Genomic DNA, 22,096 nt, shown 5'->3' on the forward strand with positions numbered 1-22,096 from the left:
TTCCCGAATGCACTCCTTTTCCTTTTCCATTGCTAAAGGTGTTCGAAAAATTTTGTTTTTTGAATTTCAAATTCGTAAGTAAAACCTGTGTAAGTTGACCGCTCGCGGTGCAGTACTTTGGCGGTCAACTTGGACAGGTGGTCAACTTATAAAGGGCGGTAATATTTTCTTTTTTTAAATTTTTTGTCATTTCTTGCACCATGTATTCATTTTTTGAGGAATTCACCCTTACTCTTTCTGTTCAACTCACTTTCATTGTTTAACATTATTGAAAGTGAAACAATAATTAAAAATACTATTCAAATAATTTTGTTAGTTTTTCCTTGTTTTTTAACTATATTAGACACTTTAGTTTTAGAAATTAAATATATGCCAGCTAATATTCTCTGGCCTTTTCCCATTTTCAGTTAATTTTAATATTTTATACTTTTTATTAATCTCAAGTTAGCTAACTTTCTTTTTGAAGCCTTTTTACGTAAAACTTATAGCACAAAGAGCAATAAGCTCAACTCTCCTAGTTCATAAAAGCAAAATCAAAATGTCTTATCTCTTAATCCCTTGCACCAGAAACATGTAACTTTACTCATTAGCAAGCCCAGATCTGCGTACCCGCAGTGCGAGAGGCCTGCGTCCTTAAAGGGGCTAACGGCTCTAGAAATTGAAGAAAAAATAGAAAAAAAAAAAAAAAACTAGCACTAAGACTTATTCACTTTACCAGTAGACACTGCTGGCCACTAGGGAGGGGGCCCTGCATGTTTTGTTGCAGGGGAATCGAAATATATAGATCCGGGCCTGCTCTTTTTAGCACAATTCCTGTGTTGTCACAACATATTGCAACTGAAAGGAAAGACTTTGAACTTTTTTTACCGACACCTATTTTTATTGAACAGAGTACAAAAAGCTATTTCAAATAGAACAACAAATGAAAAACAAATTTGGATAATAAAGAGCAGCATTAAGCTTTTTGCTGCTGTTCAGTTAGTAAAAAGCTGTTCTGTCATCAAAGCATTAAAAACATTCCTAGAAAGCTATGAAAATAATAATAATAATAATAATTAATAAATAAATAATAAAATAAAATAATTTGCCGAAGAAAGTTTTAAAAAAACAGCCAAGTGGTCAACTTACAAAGGGTTTTTTACAATACTCCGAACCAAATTTGGCGAACATTAGTGGTCAAGATAGACAGGTGCACTGTAAAAAAAATCCGGAAACGTTTCTGAGTATATCGTGCAGCTGTGGTTCATAAAAGTTTCAAAAACGTTTCTGAGTATTTCGGAATCCTCTTTCTGTAATGTCCAGAAACGTTTCTGAGTATTTCGGAATCCTCTTTCCGTAATTTCCAGAAATGTTTCTGAGTATTCTGTGCAGCTGTGGTTCATGAAAGTTTCGAAAACGTTTCCGAGTATTTCGGAATTCTACAAACAATTTTCAAAAACGTTTCCGAGAATTTCGGAATCCTTTTTCCGTGATTTTTTCTAAAACGTAATTCTTTATTATAGTATTGCATACCATATCAGTTTCAATTCTTTCATATCTAAGAGCAATAATACAAGCAATTTTAGAATTATTCGTGGATTTTTTTTTTTTTTTTGGAATTTCTAATGACAAATAGCATGGTTAACAGCATAACATATGCACAGTTATAAATTTTTGAAAAATTATGAAATAATCTAGTAGTTTCATTCCTAATCACAAAATCGTCGGGGAATTGGAGTGGGGGTACCTTCTGAAAAGTGGGGATTGTTTGTTAAACAATCTTAAACTTCAGTTTTTCTCTCAATATTTTCAAGACAAAACTATCAACATATTGTATTTTTAATGCAGAACTTAAAAACATATCTTGTATCAAACTTGATAGCTTTTATCTTCGGATAAAATTTGACAGGACTTACCTACCCTTCGCGTTCCGGAATTCGTTCACCTCAAGTCAATTTCTCTGACGAACAAAGTGTACCGAAAAGTACCAACAGAGAAATTGATGAATTTAAATATGACACCAAGTCCCCCTGCTGGAACCATTCGGGTTGATTCTTCTGTTCTTGCCCTTTTCCAGCTCATCACAAATATAAATACTTATTCAAAATAGGTTACTGATTTTATTTTTACAGTGTGCGCAAAATGCATTATATATTTTATTTATTAAAACATTGAACTCTATTACATGATTATTCCATTTCATATATACGAGAATAACCCCTCCCCCACCATAAAAGTGATGGTGCACCCATAAAATGCTATGAAGCGCCCACCCCCCCTTGAAAAAGCAACATCATATACATTATAAATCAAAGTATCACATACATTATAAATCAAAGTATCATATAAATTATAAGTCAAATACTTTAATATGGTGTAAAAATACAAAATTATTTTATTAAGTCTTTTTTTTTTCTTTTTTTTTTTTTTTTTTTTTTTGCTTTTGGTAAAATTGAGGCTCGTAAAACGAAAAAAATGAAGACACTTTTAAATACATATATGTATCTATTTGTTAAATAAATTAATACACATTTAACTAATTTAAAGCGTTTCGCTAATGCAAATATTTAAAGAGATATCGTCATTTAGATAATACTGAAGCACTATGTTCCTAATTACAAGAGATAGTTTTTTTTTTTTTTTTTACTTCATACAATCTAGCTACACTGTTTACAAGAGAATGAAAACATGCAACCTTAAAGACGAACTATCAAACCTGACAATTTGCATATTATAACATTTAATTCATAATGCTTGATACATAGCCAAATATTAACTGAAATTGACACATAAAAACAAAGTACACAATAACACATATTTAAATTTTTTTATAATCTTCAATTCATAAATTTTACAGAATAAAACTAGACACACTTGCACTTTAAATATGTGTTCTATGTAATGTAAAATATTTTCAAATTGCAATAGTTCACAACGAAAAAATAATACTGAAGAAAATATTTTTTTTTAACGAGATTTATATGAACTAAATCTCTTTAAAGTAATAGAGTTGCAAAGCGACTTACCTATTCGTCGGTGGTGGTCTTTTGCAGGCTTTGGTCACCAAAAAGGTGATTTTTATGACAGAATAAAATTCTGCCAACAAAAATTACCCATTTGGTAGAAAGAAGAAAAGTATCCAAGAAAAAAGTAAATTACCTACACAAGTTATGCGACGCAATGAATTTACATGGCGTCCTCTCGGTAGTTATTTGGTTTTCAATTTCAGTTTGTATTCCTTCCGCGAGCATGCGTCGAGAATTTGCACTTCGTACTTAAAAATAAGTGACATAGCTTCAAATTCAATCTTATGACGATACATATGCAAGAAAATATAAGACTTTAGAATTATCTTCAGTGAATTCATGCGAGGAACAAAACTTCTACTAATCCCCTTGATGAGTGTTACTTCGCATACATGAGTCAGCACTTGTTTTCATTGCGTGCTTTCGAAAGTTTCAGTTTAGATTTGCTGCTGGACTATAAAATTGTGAACTGCGCATGCGTCGACTCTTACTTTCTTGCTATACGGGAAACGTTTTTGATTATAGCAGAAAACCGCGGAGGGCGTACGAATCTGTGTATTACGGAAAACTTTTTTATATATTCAGAGAGTTTTCCGAGATTTTTTACAGTGTGATCAAGATAGAGAGGTGGTCAAGTTACAGAGGTTTTCCTTCATTATATGAGATAGGACTAATTCCGTTCCTGACAAAAGCGGTCAACATAGACAGGTGGCCAACTTACAAGGGTAGTCAACTTTACAGGTTTTACTGTAATTCCAGTGGAATGTTTCGATCATATCTTAACGTCATCGAAGGTCGTCAAAAATTTCGTTTTTTGGAACTTCAGCTTGGAAAGTCCCTGTTGCCTGTCCCTTCTTCTGTCATTTTCCTAGATGGCCTATAGTTGCGATTTAAGATTTCATTCCGTAATTTAAGATTCCGTAGCATTATCGGTGCAAGATCCTTCAAGGGAGGAGCGATTGCCCCTCCCTTGTATCCGTATTTGCGCTGACTGTACACTGTTAAAACTACAGGTTGCATTTGGCACTTTTCGAGGGTGAAAAGCTTGTTCACCAGCGGCACTCTTTACGGTGCCGAAATTGCACCCTTAACACGGGCGAAAAACCGGCACCCTTCACCCAGCGTGCACCGCGGTGAAAAACGGAACCCTATGGCAGAACATTGGCACCCTCTGTTTTCTGTTGCTGAGCACCCCCCCCCCCCCCTCGGTTTTGTGTGCATTTCCGGAAACAATTGTATATATTATTATTTATTTTTTTGAGTTATAAAAAGCTAAGTCTTGGTACATTTTCCACATTGAATAGTTCTGAAAATGATTAAAACTTGTACTTGAAGGCATTTGATCACATTTCAACTTTCGAACATAGTTTAGAAGTGTTCATGACTTAAATTTGTCTGCCGTGCACTAATTTTCGTACATCCACTTGGATTGCTCAGTAATTTTAATATGTTATTGACATTTACTGCAGCACGATCGTACCGAAAATGAAGAACGTAGGTACTATTTGTAAATCATTAACACGAACAATAAATATTCAATTATGTTGCAATCATGGAAAAATAAAACCTTTCATCACGTTCGAAATTTTAATCAAAGAGCACCATATTAGTACGTACGTATATATGATTCGACATTTGACTATCCGTAAAGAATATAAAAGAACAAAAGTCTTTCGATAAATTAAAAGCCAAAACAAATTCTAACGAGTTATTCATTCTTACTATTACTAGAGTGACGAAAAAAGTTCAGTCATTCGCTTTAAGCAATAACGCCCTTGAAATCTAGTTAACTTAGACACGAGATAATAAATAAATAAAAAAAAAAAAATCGAGACGGAGAAGAAATTTCTTTTTCTCAATCCGCTTTCCTTTTTTTTTTCGTGCTTTTATGTTTTTGCTATTTGCATCATCGTAATTAGAGTTTCCGTTCACTTGCTGAGTGCATCACATTGCTAACAATGAATCTCTTAGTTAAAAATCCACAAGATTGTTGATAATACAAGCAAGTAAAACCACATAGTCAAAATTAATAGTTGAAATAACTTTTCAAATATCATCTAATTTAAGCGTTTTGATTATTAAATGTTACTTATCCGGTGCTGATAGCTATTTTTAGGTAAAATTTATGCATGATAGGAATAGCAAATGTATATAACGGCTATCTGAAGAATCAACGTACCTTTGAAACAATTTTAAATATGTTCGAAAGCCTTAAAAGCTACACTATGATCAAATGCATGTACTTACGCGAAACTTTGAAGAGTAAATCGCAGAAACTTATAAGTTTTAATCCAATTTCGTACTTCATTCAATGGGAAAGTGCATGTGCATAGTTATTCTTGCGTCCGCCATTGATTGTGGTTGAATAATGTCAGAGCGGAGAGCGCATGCGCAAGCGTTTCACCCATGCATTTAGGAGGTCCGTTTTCACATTTATTAGCGTCTTTCACCTTAATCACACTTCCTAGCCTCTACTGCACCCTGAGGCTCGGTGTTTTCACCCCAGGGAGCCAAATAGTTAGTCAAAGGCACCCGTAGTTTTGACAGTGTAGAGGAGTTGGACTGCTTTGGGAATATAGGAACCGGGGTCGGGAGTCGAAGACTTTACAATTCCAAGATTCAGAGTTGGTCTTTTTCTTTCCAGGTCCGTTATTTGCCATGCCTACGGAATAAGAATCAGATTCGGACTGATTTTTGGACAAAGGAGTCGAAGGTTCTAAAATATCCAGAGTCGGTCATTTGTCTCTGACTTCGCAGCCATAGTTTAAAGTGCCCGCAATGAGCCGGTAGTTTGGACAAAGCAAACGGGTTCTTAGTGCAAAAATCCGAGAAACGTGGCTTCTTTCATAAGCCCGTCATATGGTCAAACACAATGACTATCATAATTATTTTGTAATTAATTAGCTGATCCTTATTACTATTATTATTTTATTTAGTCTTTATTTTTAAGAGCAACGAACACGACGGTTTGTAGGCTGCCAAAATTCCACCCCACTTGACGTCCCATCATTGGGATTGTCACATTCGTCCCTTTTTTTCCATGCACGAGATGATTTATTTCGGAGATGTCACAACCCACGAAAAACTGCCGCGTCAGACGGCAGCGTCTGTTACCTGAATCCGACGCAAATAAAGAAAGAAAAACTGTCGCACATACCTAAACAGGAGCTCGGCAAAAAACACATTTGTATGGAGAAACAACCTGGAAAAGCCCGGAAACGGTCCAGAATGACCAAAAAGGCTACAAGGGTCCATTGTCCATGCAAGCCACGACCGAAGAAAAAGCCGAAAGTGGGGGAGGGGGGCGAGGGAGCGCAAGCGGGAGGAGAAAAAGTTGGTATTCAAGCCTTCGCCCGTATTGCCCCCATAAAATATTAATCGCGGCGGCGTCGCGTGTGGCCCTTGTTACATCTAACTCATTCGCTGCAGCTTCATTACCATTGCTAATGCCCCGCATTTCCACTACTTCCATTCCGCCCGGGTTTTGCATACATTACCGGCGGAGCGACCGAAGGCGTACGGCGAGCCCGGACGCGGCAGTCTCGCCGCGGAGAGCCCGGCGGCCGGTTGTGGTGTTGTGTCGGGCGCTTGGTTTTTGCCTCGCTTCTTTTGTTTGGGCTTCTCGTGGTAATTATCGGCGGTGTTGAGCTCTCTGTCGTCCGCGTGTCCGGCGGAGAGTCGGAATGCAGGGTGCTGGCAAGGTGTGTTCACAGGTAATTTGTTTTGTTGTCTTCCGCGCCAGGGTGCGGGTCGTTTTGGCCAATGGGATCAATCTCTTTCCGTGATGTTGGAGTGGGAGAGATATTGGCCAGCATCGCGCATGCTATGTTGAGATTTCTGTAAAAAAAATTCCTTAAATAGTGTTTAAATATGCTTGCATGATGCATAGCGTGTTTGTTGATGATTCTGGAGGAATAAATCTCATTGTTTGGCAGATATTATATTAAACGTTTTTACGGTAAAATATTTGCCGCGATTTTTTTTACCTTCACCTTTGTTACCAGTTATATTTTAATTTTCGACTACAAATTTAAAGCTATGTATATTGCTTATGGGAATTTTCAACAGCTGTTTTTCTGCTCAATGGTTTTTTTTTTTCATTAATTAATTTCCGAAAAACATTAAATAGTGATCTATTTAAATTTCGTTTAACTTCGACACTCTTCTAGTAAATTGGTATAAATATTGTATATTTTTGGCTTCGAGTGTATTTATCGGACTTGTGAGCTTTCTGTCATCCTCGTGTCCGGCAGAGTTGGAATGCAGGGTGCTGACAAGGTGTGTTCATAGGTAATTTGTCTTCTTGTCTTCCGCGCCAGGGTGCGGGTTGTTTTGACCAATGGAATCAGTCTCTTTCCGTAATGTTGGAATGGGAGAGATATTAGCCAGCATCGCGCATGCTATGTTGAGATTTTCGTAAAAAAATCAAAGTGTTTAAATATGTTTGAATGATGCGTAACGTATTTGTACATTCGGGAGGAAAAATTCTCCTCTCATTTTTTGGTAGACATTAAATTAAACATTTTGAGTGTAAAATAGTTTGCTGTTTTTTTTTTACCTTTACTTTTGTTACGTGTAACATTTTCATTTTCGATTAACATTTTAAAGCTACATGTGTTGCTTGTGGGAATTTTCAACAGTTGTTTTTCCGCTCAATAATTTTTTTTTTTTTTTTTTTCATAAACTAATTTCCGAAAAATATTAAACTGTGATCTTTTTAAATTTTATTTCACTTCAACCTTCTTGTATCAAATAGATAAAAATTAGAATCTTTATTTGGCTTTCTGGATTAATGATCGGATTTGTGAGCATTCTGTCAACCGCGTGTTCAGTGGGAAGTTGAAATGCAGGATGATGGCAAGGTGTGTTCACGGGTAATTCGTTTTGCTATCTTTCTCGCCGCTTTCAGCCAATAGGATCAATCTCTTCCGTGATGTTGGAGTAAAGAGATATTGGCTGGCATCGCGCATGCTGAGTTAAGATTTCCGTAAAAACGTAGTATTTGCGCTAAAATATATTTGCAACAAGGCCGTAACCAGACTTTTGTCTCGGGAAGGATTTTAACCAAACATATTTCTCGTGAAATCAATATGATCATTCAGTTCTGTTTTCATTCGTATATTCTACTGATTTTTGTTGCAATAGGTTATTTAATGGAGGGGGTGCTGTTTTAAATTCGTTAAAAGAAAGAAATATAAAAGATGACGTATCCATTAAATGAAGAAAAAGATATCTACATAACTCCCCCCCCCCCCCCCATGTTTTACATATTCGATGACTTTTTAATAACTCAAAAGAAGAAATGCGTATGCATTTCTTCCTACATTCATATTGTTTGACACTCATAAAATATATTAAATATAGAGTTTGACACTTTCAAATTTAATGAATTTTGATACGTCAGGTATTCACAATCGGAAGGAAAACGCTGCATTGTTTTGTAAGAGAGGATGTTTAGCTACAATAAAAATTAATACTGCATAAAGCACTGACTTAGTACAATTCTTATTAACTCAATACTTTCGTTTTCCAAACGAGTCCCGTTCCGTCACAAGCATTTTATTGCATTACGTTCAATAATTTTCATCTAACTGAGTAACTTTTGATGTTCTAAGTATTTCTTATGCCAAATCCTTACTGTTGCTATCAAAAATAAAATTTCTAGCTTGTATTATTTGCATTTATGATACAAAAGTCTAATACTAGTCTAATGTCCCGTTCCGTCACATGGGATGGGTCATCCCATGTCCAAGCTTCAACGGTTGAGCTAGCTTTCTGCCAACTGCATGTCCGGTCGAAAGTTGGAATGCAGGGTGCTGCCACGTGTGTTTTGTTTTGCTTTTGCGCCAGGGTGCGGTGTGCGTCATTTTATAGCCCTTGGGATCTTTCTTTCCGTCAAAACAAAATGTATGCGTTTAAATATGTTTGAGCCATAATTTGGTTATTGATGCTGGAAGGATAATCTTTACTCATTGTTTGGTAAATATTAAATTAAATATTTTCATGGTGCAATGTTACCTTTTCTTATTTTCTTTTTAAACCTTTGTTTTTATTACTTCTTTTTTTTTTCAATGAAATTGTCAAAGTCACGTCAAATATGCGTGCGTGTTCAAATGTTTACAACCGATTTTATGCTCACTGATTATCTATTTTCATAAATTTAATTTTGGAAAATAGCAAATTGTAAACTATTTGAATTCTATTTCACACCTTTCTTCAACTTAAAATTTGTGATTAGCTAAAATGCGTAATATTATACAACATAATAAAAGTTTAAGACAGATGGCATGTTTAAAGGTGCAAGACAACTAAATTAATATTTTACTTATTAAAATACAATCCTATTACAAACATGAAAGAATCCCGCTGGCACTGTGTTGATAACTTCGAAAAAAATTAATGAAATTCAAATTTAGTGTAAGCAGGGACTTTGCCTTCAACCTGATTTTGATAAAGACTTGCAAGCCCAATTTCTAAAGTAGTTTACCTAAGTTCCCTCAGACAAGTTTGCATTGTGCTTTTACTTTCAAAAAGTTTGCAAAAAAATAATAAGCAATTGTGTGTGTTTAAAATATGACCAGTCAGAGAGTTTTTCGAACATCATTCAATAAAGACTTTCTGAGAATGTGCTGTGTTGGAAAGATGTCTTCAAGTAATGTAAATGAAAAATTACCTCATGCGTATTATCGATGCATTACGGTGGAGTGCGCGATCACCCATTTTAGCCAATCAAACTGCTTCTCTTAAAGGCGTGGGTGATTCTGATATTTGTTTTCATTTCATCGTCTTTCACTGGATTTTGACGTTTCAGGAAAAGAGAATCGATAAACAGGTGTGTAAATATACGAAAAACGATTCAACCCCAGATGTGCTTTTTATATCAAAGGAAAATATTTTCGTGTACGGAAAAAGCTCATTGTTTGTACAACAAGTACAAACCGCAATGTTTTAATTTTACCCAGTTTCTGATGATTAGTGACAAAGGTGACGATTGGAACTGAAAAGGGCGGGGGGGGGGGGAGAGGAAAAAAAATAAAACCGACAACTAAAGTCCATAGGATTTTTAGCGGCACAAAAAAAGAAAGAGAAAAAAAAAAAAAGTACAAAATTTTGCTGATTGATTTACTAGTATAACAATGAATACAAAATCAAAAAGTTTCTGCTTGTGCTAAATAATGTTTCGTAAATAGATATACAAAGTTAAACAAATAATTAAATATTTATGATATAAAAAGTTTGGCACTTCTACTTTTATTATAATTTCTAGTTTTGGTTCCTATATTGGAAAATAAAATAAATAAATGAACTATAAAAAGTGGAGTGGCGGGTGCCCCCCCCCCCCCCCCCGAATCGCTTCCACTGATTGGTGAGGTCTTTGATTCTCTACTACTGCATTGATCAATGTAGCATTACTGCCAGCGTAAGTGAAAGTTGTTGTCAACTTTCTACCAGTATTTTCGGAACTAAATTTGCGAAAAAGAAGAAAACTTTTCCAGTTTGATGGGCCAGTGGATGTGATTCGTGGTTTTTGTTTGTATTCTCAATCCGTAAAAAATGAAAAATAAACTTTAAAAAAATGTGTAAAATTTGGAATACTAAAAGGGGAAGCTTTGCCCATTCACTATTCTTTTGAATTTTACTGAAGGAAAATCATTTTTTAAGCAAAAACTCATTATTAGGTTATGACAGCTTTTCTTTCTCTCTCTCCTTCTTTCTTTCTTTCTTTTTTCCCAAACAAGAACAGTGTTTTCACACAAAAACTTAGTTAACTTCAAAGCATAAGTGAAACTAACATTCTATAATGAGCCACGATAGTTTAAAAATGTAGTTTTATTAAAGGTTATCAACATCTTAACGAAAAAAACTGCAATAAAGTGATTTCTATCGCTGATTTATTTTGACACATAAATGAAAATCAAATGCTGTACAGTTAAAATTGAAATTAAAACAGACAGCTGCATATTTATATTAACTAAATGAAGTGTTTGCAAAATAAAAAATTCCATTTCTCTTGAATAAAAACAGCAAACTTAAAAAATCGTAAACTTTAAGAAGCTGTTCTAAATTTAATGTTTTAGTTCCATTTGTTTTCATTACAAGCAGGGCCACCGAGAGCCAAGGCGGGCTCCTTGCCAGTTTGATCGCCGGGCTTCCATGGACGCCGATAGTGGGGGATCAAGCTCCCCCCCCCCCCCCTTACATATTAGAACTTCCTTGCTGTTAGTACTTTTTGCTTTTCAAAACCGCAAAAGCATTTATTCTCCAGCCATTAATGAATAAGTTATTAAAAATATCAAATTTTAATAACTCTATTGTGCACTGAAATCGATTTTCAGGGGAAAATATCCTGCTAAACTATGGGGAAAATGTTTGAGCCCCCTCCCCTTAAAATTTTGCATATGTGCGCCAATGCGGACTCCCCTTCACCTCTAAAACTTGGCAAATGTATAATACTGCGATTCCGAGCCGGGCCACTTCAGAGACGGGCCAATTAGTTTCCGACTAGGCTGACAAGGCCTATCGTCCGCCTTGATTACAAGTGTAATACTCCACCCTGCAATAGCAAATACATGTATGAAGGGGCTGTCTATGAATGATATCGTACTTTTTCTCGACATCTATCATCCCCTACTCTTTTTTATTCAAAGTGTCACACTACAGGTTGTCCCCTTTCCACCCCTTGTCACATGGCACGCTGTTTTTCATTCGTGTATTGCAATTTTTAAAAAAAAGTGTGCTTTCACACTTTTTGTTACTCTCTCCCTCAATGTTGTCCCAAGTAAACAATTTTTTGTTAACTGTTACTTATGAAAGACTTGTTCCGAACAGTAACTTCATAGCTGCAATGCGTTCGATGTTGCCAACTTATTTCTTAAAATAAAAAGTAGAAAACTCATCATCTAACCTTGAAAGCAGAGTTCGGGATGAAGCCACCAACAGCTTCCTTTGTAGTTACGCATACTAAAGTGGTGCCAAGTTAAGCCACATGACACAATGTAGGCCAAAATGTCTGTCACTGTTTTAGTTTTAAATCGTCGTTCTTTTTTTTTTTTTTTTTTTTTTTGAATTTGAGTTTGAATATGATCTTTGTTCTTTTTAAGAAACTAAATTCTGCCATCGTTTGTATTTCTTTTATGATTAAAATGCTTTTATGCCTTTTCTAAAGATTGAATTTTGTCGTCAAGCATAAGTAATTTTAAGTATACATTTTTCAGTTACTAAACTATGAATGACTCAAATTCAAAACAAAATTTTGTAAATTTACTTAGAATTACTTCATTTTGCAATTAAATTTCGATTTCACAAATTCACTTTGTACTTACTAAGCCTCCAATCAGTCCATTTCAGAACTAAATTTCGATTTCATAAATTCACTTTGCAGCTTCTAATTTGCGAATCACTCCATTTTGAAACTGAATTTTGATTTTATGTGTTCTCTTTTAGCGAGTTAAATCACATGATTACAAACTGAATTTCGATTTCATAAGCTCGCACTCGACACCGCTAAAAATTTCATTTCTCTGGAACAAAGTCTCAGAATTTCCGAAAGAAATTTCTTCTGCGTTTACAGCAACAATTATCCATTTCACTCTGAGCATGTGTGTGTGTGTGTGTGTGTGGCCAATCTAAATCCGAATCGGATCGACCGCTAATCGAATTTCCTCCGATACGAAAGGTAGATAAGTTCGTTTTCGATAGTGAAAAGGAAGGACCCGGCCCACACCTCGTTTGATTGAGGATGTGTAATTGATTGAGGATGTGGTTCGGGAGGTTAGGCCTGGGTCTCGAGCCCAGCCCCCTCTGTGGGAGGAGGAGAGCCCTCTAAAACACACACAGAGGGTGGAGGTTGCGTGTGAAATCTCACTGATGAAGAAGCGATTGCGGGAATGAGGAGTTCCGGGTGAGTAACAAGTGGCGGATGACTGTGCGCAAGTAGTATACAGGGAACTCTGCTCATTTTAAGCATCTCGATTCAATTAAACTGTATAAAATTCATATACAGTCCCACTGCCTGTTGTTGAACCTTGGATATATTGAAATTTCGGTCTGAGTAACAAGTGGCAAATGACTGTAAGCAAATAGTATACAGGAAGCTCTTCTTCTTTTGAGCATCTTGATTCAGTTAACTGTATGAAACTCATAGGTAAGTCCTACTCCATGTTGTTGAACATTGAAATAAGTTGAACTTTCGGTTTGAGTAACAAGTGACGGATGACTGTGTGCAAGTAGTATACAGGAAGCTCTTCTTCTTTTGAGCATTTTCTTTTGAGCATCTTGATTCAATTAACTAAAATTCATTGGTATACAGTTAAACTTCGTGCTGTTGAAAATTGAATACGCTGAACTTTCGGTCTGATTAACAAGTAAGAAGTAACAGATGACTGTGTGCAAATAGTTTACAGGAATCTCTTCTTCTTTTGAACATCTTGGTTCAATGTAGTGTATAAAATTCAATGGTATACAGTCCCACTTCGTGTTGTTGAATATTGGAATAAGTTGAACTTTTTCGGCAAGAGGAACAAGTGGCAGATGACTGTGTGTAAGAAGTAAGTATACAGGAAGCTATGCCCCTTTTAAGCATCTTGATTCAATTAACTGTAAAAAATTCATAGGTATACAGTCCAACTTGGTGTTGTTGAACATTGGATAATTTGAACTTTCGATCCGAGTAACAAGGGACAGATGACTGTGTGCAAGTAGTGTACAGAAAACTTCTTGTTTTGGGCGTCTTGATTCAATTAACTATATAAAGCTCATAGGCATACAGTCGCACTTCGTGTAACTTATGTTGAACTTTCGGACGAGTAACAAGTGGCGAATGACTGTACGCAAATATTGTACAGGAAGCTCTTCTTCTTTTGAGCATCTTGATTCAATTAACTGTTTAAAACTCATTGGTATACAGTCCCACTTCGTGTTGTTGAACATTGCATAGGTTCAACTTTCGGTCTAATTAACAAGTAACTTATGACTGTGGGCAATGAGTACACAGGAAGCTCTTCTTCTTTTGAGCACCTTGATTCAATTAAGTGTATAAAACTCATTGGCATGCAGTTTCACTTCATGTTGTTGAATATTGGAATAAGTTGAACTTTCGGTCGGGAGTAACAAGTGGCAGATGACTGTGTGTAAGACGTATACAGGAAACTCCTCTCCTTTTAAGCATCTTGATTCAATTAACTGTATAAAACTCATAGGTATACAGTCCCACTTCGTGTTGTTGAGCATTGGATACGTAGAACTTTCGGTCTTACACATTAGGAAAAAACAGAAAAGTTTCACATTAAGTGTCAGTAGCGTTCCTGAAATTAACCTGGAATCTTACTAAAGAATTCAGAAACGTTTCCAACAAAAGCCAATCACGTTTTTGGAATTAATCAGGATATCGGGTATTTTCCAAGAAAACTTATTTATGTTTATCTGAGATGCGTGCATGTTCATAGAAAAAGCTCAACACTTTCCTGATTTACCAGGAAGGCTCCTAGAGCAAATATTGAAGATTGAAGCAGAATTGCAGAACAGCTTATTCACCAGCAATTCTTACAAAGCTACAGTATCCAGAGACTGCATTTCTACCTACGCTTGAGTCTCAGGCAATCTAAAAGGACGTTACAAGAATGTGGACGAAACACCTGATAAAGATGATGAGCATATCTTCTGACTAGTACCTAAAACCCTTTTTCACAACAGTGAGAAGCGTGCAATTCAAGGAGCTATTTTCAAAAATACTTGTATTTCACAGGAAATTGATGGAAACCCGTGAAATTCCGGAAAATCTTGGAGATAATCTGTGAAGATTCAGAATTTTATTACAGTGTACAGTGAGCAATAAGAAAGACATCCATTAGATGTAGTTGTGAACCATGTGGGCTGACTTTGCTCCACTTAATATTTTTTTTTAGTAGATTCGACTTTATAGAAAAAAACCTATAGGAGTCATTTTCCCTAAACTGCGATACTCTTGTCCTTGCTCCGAAAATGACTAATCAACTTGTATAAAAATGAAACTGATGCTAGAATGTTTTAATAACATGTTCTGAGTTTTGTAAAATAGGCTAAAAAAAATCTCTATTATTATTATTCAGCTAAATATTTTTTATATGAATATTTTTTATATCACAAATGTCATTCCCCTGTTTGCGCCGATTCCCACGTTTAGGTGAAATTAGTTCTAAAAAGTCAGGATATATTTCTAAAGAAACTGTTCTTTAACCTATTAAAACCTATAACAAAATGTTGTAAAATAGAAAAATAAAGATTTTCCAATTTTTCCACTATTATATATATATATTTTTTTTTTTTTTGAAGTCCTTTGATTTTTGTTGTCATTCCCCTGCCAAAGAATGGAGTTAATGGTTCTCGCATTTGGTAATAGTTATATTAACCCATAATTTAATCTTAGAATTGTGACCTCACTATGGAAGTAATCTTAATCGGTTCTTTTTTTTTTTTTAAATGAACAGAATCAAGTATAGTTGGGCTTTCCAAGTTAAATCTTGGCATTTTTAATGACTGTCACTACCCTGTCTCTGACAATTAATTTAATTTTTTAATAAGCACTGAATGAGGGATTGACTCTTGTTTGTATGGAATTTTTCGTTACTTAAATTGGCATTGACTTTTTTTTTCATATTTGATATATAAATTAACCTTATTTGTGTCATTCCCCTGTCACATAAAAAGGGGGGGGGGGGGGTGACAACAATAACTACTTATTGCTTCATTTTAAATTGCATTCAAATAGTGTTTCCTTTTTCCAGAGAGATTACAATACCGTTAGTTAAATGTATTATTTACTCCAGGTGTCATTCCCCTGTAATAGTATGTGCTATTAAATACCCTGTTCAAAAATCAGAGGAATCATTCCTCGTCAAATCAGGCAAATTAAATAGTCGGCCGTGCCGTCATGTCTCAGATTTAGCCCATTATATTTTTACGAATAGATATCCATGAGATAAGCTCAAATAGTTTTTTTAATAAAAATTACGCTTTGGAGATTTTATTCAAAATTTCAATTTTTGATCACTTTTCGCTTCGGAGACCCCTTTTGGTATAAATTTATAAAATCTTTCCAATTTCTTCATTTTTCAACCATTTAAGCTGAATCAGGTATCAATTTCAAGCTATACTTTTCTCTTTCGGTATAAACAATAAAACGTAGGGTAGACCGGAGCACGTTTACGCAGGGGGTACGTTTACGCAGTGCCCTTTTTTCAAAACGAGTTGTAAATGGAGAGCCAACAGTCATACCAGATTGATGCTGCTCCCTAGCAAATATTCTCACAAGTTTTTGAGCATCAGTCGAGCTTCAATTTAGCATGCGGAGAGGATAATCTGTTTTCAACCAAACCGATTAAATTTTGTGTTGAACGTTTTGCAGCTTATTGTGAATAAATAATATTTTGTTAAAAACAAATAAATTTATAAAAAATAGCATAATATTATCCTTTTTTGAGAATTGTATTTGTATGGACAGAAAAGTTATTAGATTTATTTTCACGTTAAAAATAAATCCAAACTTGTCGACGGGGCACATTTACGCATTTTCGTCAGGGCACATTTACGCACGTTCTTACTGTATCTTACTACTCTGTCTCACTTCTAAACGGCCACTAGATGCTTTTTCGCTTTGTACTGTCTCAAACCTTTAGTATTTTGAAGTAATTTAGTTTTGAAAATCACTATATATTATTAATTAAGAAACATATTCGTATCTTATAGCTTACAATCATATAGTGTTGTCTTCATGCCTGTACAGCTTTAACTTCATACTGTATTCAACCTGAAATACATTTTCTTTATTTTAATGATGGTAAGACATTACGTTCAAAACACTAACAGAACACGTTAGATGTCAAAATAATGAAAAGGTTTATCGATAATCCAAGTATATCCCGCAGTGGGACTTCCACATCTTCACTTATGGACTACCCCAATTAACATCATTAGAAAAAGGAGGACTAAAGCTTAGGCACCAGGAAAGGAAAACAAAAGCGAATGCTCACGATCCTAACTGATACTCCGATGATTAAAAAAGTCCTCTGTCAAGAACAGTTGGAAGCAACTGGGCTTAGAGTTAGAATGGACAGAACAAAACAAAAAGGAGAAATTACTTAAAAACCCACAAGTTTCTATTGAAGCAGAAAAAGAAGACATCAAGGAAAAAAGTATGAAACCAAAACCTGCGACAGAGAAAAGGTTAGTACACTCTGTAAAAAAAAAAAGGAAATTAATGAACGATTTTGTTCACGAAGTAGAAAATTGTGCTTGCATCTATTATTTGAAAGCACACAACCAATCAACAACAACAAAAAAAAGGACAACACAGGGTTCAATGTCTTAAATAACAAAACACAATCCCATGACAAGCATGCGAAAGAAATACTTTATTTTTGTTAGTAGAATCTAACAGTGATGAAGAAGATGACTAAATAGCTTCTGTTTTTAATTAGCAACAAGCCCTATAATTTTGGTTTAGCCTATAAAATGTTCTTTAATTAATTATCTGCAATTTTCTTATTCTCAAAGTGTTTTAAGAGGAATAAAACATTTAAATTTGGTTAAATATCTACTTCACTTCTCCTTGGTATCATTTTTATTATGCGTAAACGTGCCATGTTTGAGGCAAGTTTACGCAACCGACTTGGACTCAAAAACAATTTTTCCACGGTTGAAAACACAAGCTGAGCAACAACTGAATATACGAATTCGGACTTTATTAACTGCTTCATTAAACCGCAATGTCTAAAACTTCCTAGGCTCAAAAATAAAAATTAGAAAATTCATTGAAAAAAAAATCCGCCTAAATATGCCCCGGTCTTCCCTATTCTGTTAATATTGGGGTGTTGCTACTCTTTATCTAAAGTAAGTTTTCATGCTTTTTCAATTGAGAAATTTAATAAGTTACTCCGGAGTACGAAAATATCTGCATCAAAAATTTTTTATATGAGAATTTACTTCAAATACAAGTTTTCTATTACTGTAAAGCCTTTTTGAGCTTAAAAAGGCCCAAAAATTTTCCAGATCAATTAGTACTGGAATGTCAAAGAATAAAAATTGAGCTGTATAACTCATAAATCGTTAAAAAGTTTTTCACTTTGGAAAAGAATTGTGCAAAAATCTCCGTCTCAGGATTGACAAAAAAATAAATAAAATGGAAATATTCTAAATAATAGGTATAATAATAAGAAAAATAGTTCAAAGAACATTTCTAATGACTTTATTTTGAATTGTTTTCGACATTAAAAGCCAAAAAAAAAAAAAAAAAAAAATCTTGAATTACTATTGAAAAGTTTTCATAGCGTAAACTTGTTTGGATTGCGTAACACCTGACAATGATCTTCTACTCTTACATTACTAATGAAGTCTAACTCTAGATTTCTCTAAGGAAGATTATTTTTGCTGATAAAGCATATTTTAATATATCTATGAAACTTGGTTTAAAATTGATAAACATTCTGATTTTCTCATCTTTTGATATAAAGGAATGTGTTTCGTCCGCCATCTTTTTAAAGAGCTCAAACAGAAGGTATTGAAGGAAACTTTGTAAGTTGTTCTGCAAGAAGGAAAAGTGTTAGATAACTATGCAGATAATATATGCAGTCAGAGTAAGCTTGCCTATGATTTAACACTTTACAATCGACGAAAGCTATGTGTCGATTCACTTTCAAAGTGCAAGAAGAACGATGCGTACAATTTGTGTGTAATGTGTGTATAACAAACTGTGTTTGTATTATTAAAATGATGTAAGCAATTGCTTGTACTCGTGCCGCGTGCAACATTATGTACTTCATTTTTTTTTTTTTTTTTTTTTTTTAATTTTTGTTCAAAGTCCTAAAAAATCAATTTTTCATGTGTCAGTAAGAACTAGATCATTTAGGTAACAAAGAAGCTATTGCAATGCTGAACGAAATCTCCAAACTATGAATGATTTCGCCATTATAGATCAAAAACGACCTGGTTTTGCACTTAGTACTAGTACAAGCAGTTGTTTACATTCCTTTCATAATGCAAGCATCACAGTTTGTAGGTCATTGTACACATCATTCTTCTAATGCTTTGAAAGTGGATCAACACATAACTTTCGTCGATTTATAAGACATTAAATGGAAAGCATGCTTATGCCGACCGCATTTACTTTCAAAATTTACTCTACATCTTAATTCAATCGAAAGTTATCTTACATTTTTTCTTAGTTGCAGAACAATTTCAAGTTTCCTTCAGTTTCTTCTGCTTGGGCTGTTGAAGAGATCTCTTTAAAAAGATGGCAGATGAAACATATTTTCTTCTTTTTAAAAGAGGAAAAAAACAGGACTTCTGTGAATTTTAAAATATGTTTGAAAGCGGTTTTTAAATATGCTTCAATCAGCAAAAATAATCTTCTTCAGAGAAATCTAGAGTTGGACTACATGAGTAACGTAAGAGTGGAGAATCGTTGTTAGGTGTTGTGTTGCGCGATCCAAACATGTTCACTTTATGAAAACTTTTCAATAATAATTCAACGTTCTTTTCTTTTTGGCTTTTAATGACAAAAAAAATGCAAAATAAGGTTATTAGAAATGTTTTTTTAATAATTATTCTCAATATTATTCTTAATATTCAGTATATTTTCAATCAAAAGTTTTGTTTTAATTTTTCATTTTTAACAAGTTTGAAACGAACGTGTTTGCACAATTCTTTTGCAAAGTGAACAACTTTTTAGCAATTTACAATTGATACAAGTCAATTTTTATTCTTTGACATTCCAGTTTTAACTGTTCTGAAAAGTTTTTGAGCTTTTTAAGCTCAAAAAATCTTTTAAGTTGTAGAAAACCTGTATTTAAAGCAAATTATCTGCTAAAAATACTTTATTTTTTTATTTCAAAACAACAAAAAGCATCCTTCTAACTTTTTCTACATAGGAGGGGAATGATTTAAATATGCTGCAAAAACATTTTATGCAAATATTAGTTGGTATTCCGGCGATATGATTTATTAAATCTCCCAATTGAAAAAGCATAAAAACTGACTTTAGATAAGGAGTGGCAACACCCCACTATTTACAGAATACTTTTTTGCTGCTTTTACTAAAAGTAAAAAAATATTAGTTTGAAATTAATACCTAATTCAGCTTAATTGATTTAAAAATAAAGAAATTGGAAAGATTTTTAAATTTATACCAAAAAGTGACTCTGAAAAGTGATTAAAAATCGAAAATTTCAAAAAAAATCTCCAAAGCGTAATTTTTATTTAAAATGAGCTGATGTGTGCATCACATGCCGTCCTTTTACTCCAATTTAATGTCATTTCCCCATTACTGGCAATTTTAATGTGATTCAATAGTTTACTCTCTAAATATCACCAACAGTGGCCAAATTGAAACAGATCAAAAAAAAAAAAAAAAAAAAACCGCCAAATTTGTCGCCAAGTTGGCGACAAAACTTGCCGACCGAAAGACTGGCGATATATCGCCGAGTGTCCGCCAAATTATAACACCACTTGAGTTTACTTCGAAATTAACAATGATTTCCCCCCAAAAGGGGGAAAAGACCCCTTTTGCAGCATCCGAATGCAACCAAAAAGGGAGGTGCACAACTAGACCACACTAGGAGTGTACGTGTCAAATTTCAACTTTCTAGGACATTTTATTCTTGAGTTATGCGACATACATACGCACATACAGACGTACATACAGACGTCACGAGAAAATTCGTAGTAATTAACTCGGGAATCATCATTATGGATATTTCGCGTGTCTATACGATCTTAGGCACTTATCCACGTGTGGTCGAGTCGAAAAAAAAACTCAATATTCATTCGGGGGTGATTAAAGTGGAAATTAAGGTCGATTTTTAACCGACTTCAAAAAGGAGGCGGTTATCAGTTCATACCGTATGTATTTTTTTTTTTTTTTTTTTTGTTTATCCACTCATAGCGTCTCACCTAGAGAACCGATTTTGATGATTCTTTTTTTAATGGATAGGGGATGGCTCAACTTAGGTCCCATTACTTTGTTTGACCATATTTGTTCTTTAGAAAAAAAGTTATGGGCAAAAAACAGTAAATTTTATGCAATTTCCCTATAAAATGATATTGTAGCGAAGTTCGCACTTTTCATCCGTGGATAACAGTGGCTCAGTGGTAGAATTCTCGCCTCCCACACGAGCGACCCGGGTTCAAATCTTGACTAGGATATGGTGAATTTTACTAAAATTTCGTTTCTACTGTTCCCGTACTTTCTCGAATGTTCTATTAATTTCTGTATCTTTCCAAGTCTGGAAAGTTCCAGCACTTTTTCAAGTTGTATATAAGGAGATGTAACGTTCATTCGTGGTTCTGAATAAAGATCTCGAGTTGAGCCTAACGAGTATTCGCTTCATTTGGCTTTCACATTGTCTTCACTATCTTCATCTACGCGACAATATGAAACTCATTGTTACAAAAGGTTGGTGTCATATAACAGTAACATTAATAGTAATGATAATTTTGAATGAATGCTTCTCTGAAGCAAGCATCAAATTTCTTCAAGGGATATTTCGATAATGGGGAATCTGGCGCTGTCGGCTCATTTTTGGCGTAAATAATTTTATTTTAGTAACCCTGCTGATTTATAGTAACCCTATGTGAATTATCAAAATCTTCCTTTCTTCAGTGCTATTGCTCCATAGTAGGGGTAAACCTAACCTGGAAGCGAGGTGATGCAGTGATTAGGATCTGCTTAGCCTTCACAATGCTACCATTAGGTTTGCCTCAACTACTCTGTAGTATTTCTATCGTTATCATCTATGCCGATAACAGATGATCGGGGCTAAGTAAGAAAATATAGGATTGCATCATGAGCAACTTAGATGCTGTGGAATGTAAATTAGTTAGGAAAAACGCAATACTTAAATGGTTATAATTAAATTAACTACGCATGATTTCCAGAGAGGAACGAAGATAAGTTTTTAGTGCTAATCACTTAAAGTTTAACGCGTGTCAATAGTTTTTTTTTTTTTTTTAGTATAGAGCATTTTTAAGAAAAAAATGTGAAGTTTCGTGATGGTAACTTCTTACTATTTCTGAAATACCTACATTTACACTAAAAAGAATAAAATAAAAAAAAATTTTGA

Source organism: Uloborus diversus, chromosome 6 (assembly GCF_026930045.1).
Source record: "Uloborus diversus isolate 005 chromosome 6, Udiv.v.3.1, whole genome shotgun sequence".
Classification (NCBI taxonomy): domain Eukaryota; kingdom Metazoa; phylum Arthropoda; class Arachnida; order Araneae; family Uloboridae; genus Uloborus; species Uloborus diversus.